Raw genomic sequence first — 4,325 nt, forward strand, 5'->3', positions numbered from 1 at the left:
ATTTGCTAAGAAGAAATACACATAACATGTGTTGGTGCTATTGAATTTTAGGAATTTAAGTCAGTGCAATCCAATGCAACTAGCATGTCATTGGCCTACACGGGTTTCGAAGTATATGGGTGGGCCTAAATGGGCCAGTGGGCTAAAATACTCAACCACATGCCCAGTCTCGCAGTGTCATCCCTAGTTTTGATTCCTATAGTTTTCTTACTCAATCGAATCACCAATTTTTTTTCTTAAAAAAGACTTGTATCACACCTAGCCAACTCGACCAAATAGTAATAAAACGATACATATATGCCAAAGCAGTCAAGTAGTCAACCTAGGCTGAGTTGGCCTAAGCCTTACCAACCTAAACCGATAACCTGAACGTCTAGAGGGACAACCTGCACAAGACGACACATGACAAACGTAAATCGCCAACAAAAGTAGTCGGCCTAGGCCGGCTACTCCAATATACTTAATAAAATTCAAACCCCCCTAGTGTTCAGTGGATCCTCCTAAGGGCCTGGGGTAGGGCCCAAGCCCACTTGCAGCCCAAACTAAAGCCCAAGCCAGGGCCCGACCCATGACATAACCAAAAATGATTAATGCTCTATAAATACACGTGGACCCCAATAATTAAAGGAACACATTCATTACTCCATTAATCACTGATTTGACCTTCTGAGAGCTTTGACTTACTTGAGCTTCAGAGTCCCTTCTGCAGGTAACCCCTCCTGGGTCCAAGCCGACATGTACCAACCGGGAAGAGGCCAACTGAGGAGATAGCAGACTACATGGGTAAGATGACGCTTGTGCCTAACTTATCTTGTTTGTTCTCTGCAGGAACAAGACTCAATTGAGTCATTACTTTCGTAAAAGAGACTCAATGTGTTTTCATTAAATTGGCATTAATCATTTGTATTTACCACATGTCAAAAACATATATAAGGACCAAAATGAACCAAAAGCCTAAATATAGATGGTAAATAAATCTAACCTTGTGGGCATTGTACCAATCCATCCCTGTTTTGACAAAGAATTCTCGGATTGATTGAATTTGGGTATATAGGATACAAGGAAGAGTGTGTAAATATTCACCATGTTTATATTTATATACCCCACCTAATCCCCATCAAATTACTAAGTATCCACAATTTATTAGGTAACTTAAATATTTGATATTGAATATTAGATAATATAATGTTTCCTTTGTTTTTGATTTTTTATTTTTCTTATAAAAATTAATTAATTAATATTGAAACAGTAAGAAAGTGGATATGGACATGAGTACAAGTATGCTCGTTATCAAATGAGTATGGGGATAAGACAAAAAATGTATACATTTTGAGTATGGACACAAGGATGTGGATGAATTTTTTCTTTGAAGATCAATATGAGGAAATGAAAACCATCTCACCTTATTGTGTTGCGATTCCTATACTTAAATATATGGACCAAATTACTAATTTAACACTTTTTAAAGATTCATAAATGTTTATTATATGATTAATTTAATTATGTTAGAGATATAATTTTAAAGTAAATGACTAATGAAAATTTTTTCTAAAAATATTATAAATAAACTTAACAAAAGTTTTTATATCTTAATTAAAATTTTATCACTTTAAATATTTGGACTCTTTGGATATTTTATCAAAAGTTATTGGTGGATAAGTATTTTTTTTTTCTAAAGTTATCCGTTGATAAGTTTTATAATATATTTTTTTTATGTAAATGCAATGTTAGGGACGAGAAAAAGATTCATATGCATTCATCGATATAATTTGTAAAGAACACTAAATAAATATCTTTAATGAATATCTACAACTAATAAATATGAGTATTTAATTACCTGTTTGTTTATAGATAGGTATAAGGATATGAGCATCATAGTATGTATGATCTTTTATTTTTTTTTTGTTTTAAATCAAGTGACAAAATAAAAATATTAATGAAAGAGACAATAGTCATGAAACACTAGTTTAAAATTTGAATTTTTTTTTTTGTTAGACCTATAAAATTAAACTAATTTTGTAAAATAATAAATTTTAAAATTTATATTTCACCGCAACTCCTTTAAATTTCTTTTTAAAAGATACTATTTATTTATATTAATATTTTATTGAGTAATTTAATCTTAATTATCCTTAAATTCTTTTATCAAAAGTTTATATTTCAAAGACTTGTTTCTAGATAGTTTTATTTAAAATTTAAAAAAAAATATTATATATATATATATATATTACATATAAAATAAATATGGATATTTTTTTCATAAATATCAAACATATAACAAAGCGAATTTGTTTAAACGAGTTGGATAACACACTATGAGATGTTACTATCTCTATACTAATTTCGCTTAAACGAGTTGGATAACACACTATGAGATGTTACTATCTCTATACTAATAACTAATTAGAACAAGTTAAATATTTTCTTGGTCTAAAATTAAAATTAGTTCATCTTTGAAATTTTGACCCAGTGTAGTTTTTCAACTTTAGAATTGTGTGGATTTAATCCTTTTAACCAAATTTTGTTAAATTTATTTGACGTTTTAGATGCATTTCACGATAATTTCTTAGCTAACATTGGAGAAAAATGTGTCAAATAGGATAAACAACTCAAATATTATTATGAAATGTGTTTGAAATGTTAAATAAACTTAATAAAATGTGGTTGAAAGTACTAAATTCATAATTCTAAAGTTGAGAAATTAAATTAAGTCAAAATTTAAAAAATAACTAATTTCAATTTTTCACTGAAAATGAGGAATTAAAAAAGATATTTAACAAAAAGAAATATCAATGAAAATTTAAGACTCCTACATAACTGATTAAATCATAACAACAAATTTTATATATGGAATTATATTTCAAATAAACAAGAAATGAAAGTGGTTTGCGAGTTCAAAGAAAAATGAACTCTTTAAGCATGTTTTAAAACTAAAATTCAAACATATATTTATAAAAGGCTACCAAGAACATAGATATGATGTTGAATCTTTAACTTGCACATAGTTTAAGAAACAATAAAAACAAATGTCAGAGTACAATAAATTATAATATCAGTGATAACTTTGAATTCCGAGGATATTTAAATCCTATAACACTATATTGAAAAACAGATGCAACAAAATAAATAAGAATTAATACAATGTAATAACTATCTACCTATATTTTCTTAATACAGTTGAATTCATTATTAATTAATGTGAAACCATATGAGAATTACACCAAATAAAATTAAAGAAAAAGAATATAATGTTTATCCATTGTTTATAGGGTTAAATATATTTTTGACCCCTCAAGTTTTACTGAAATTTAAAATTAATCCATTTTCAAAACTTTTGACCAATTTAGTCCTTCATCTTTAAAAATGCGTGAATTTAGTCATTTTAACCAAATTTTGTTAAGTTTATTTGATGTTTCAAGCACATTTCATGATAGTATTTGAATTGTGTACACCGTTTAAAACACTTTCGCTTTAACTCAAATATTATTATAAAATGCGTTTAAAATGTCAAATAAACTTAACAAAATTTGGTAGGAAGGACTAAATCCACACATTTCTAAAATGAAAGACTAAATTGGTATAAAGTTTCAAAGATGGACTAATTCCAAAATTCAATAAAATTTAAGGGTCTAAAGACATATTTAACCCTTGTTTATATCCTTAATATTATCAATATATATTTTTGATGTAGTATTAACTAAAGTGAAAAAAAAATAATTAATCCCTAAGATATTTTGTATTACTAAATATTGAATAATTATATTTATATCCTTACATAATGTTCAAGAATTAATTATTCGTTTAAATTGCAGTTTCAATATATTATTATAACTTTTAACATTATTTGGATTTCTATTTTGACTGTTGGCAAATTGTGTATTCTTTTTTACTCTCATTAAAAATTCAAACGGATAAAAAAATGTCAAACAAAGATAATTAGTTCTTTTTTAAAAAATTTAATAAAATACTTGGATGACGTATAATGGTTATGTAGTGATGTACTATACAATCTTTATACTAAACATGTGTAATATAAATAACAAATAATAAATGACAAATGATTTTATCTCTCAAGTATATGATTCGATTGTATATTCCTATTTTATATTATTGTATATGAAAAGGTATGTTTTGAAAAATGTTATTTACACACTATTCTCATAAAATATTCTATTTTGGATGATGTACGACGAAAATGAGGGTGGTAAGAAAATATGTATGCATGGGAAACTATATAAAGTATAAAAAAATTATTAGAAAAGAAACATTTATGGCTAAACTTATGCACAGCAAAAACTTGAATTTGAAAGTATTCACAAAAAAGG

The sequence above is a fragment of the Vigna unguiculata genome, chromosome 7 (genome assembly GCF_037176805.1).
Source record: "Vigna unguiculata cultivar grain cowpea cultivar isolate G323 ecotype 2 chromosome 7, ASM3717680v1, whole genome shotgun sequence".
NCBI classification, from domain to species: domain Eukaryota; kingdom Viridiplantae; phylum Streptophyta; class Magnoliopsida; order Fabales; family Fabaceae; genus Vigna; species Vigna unguiculata.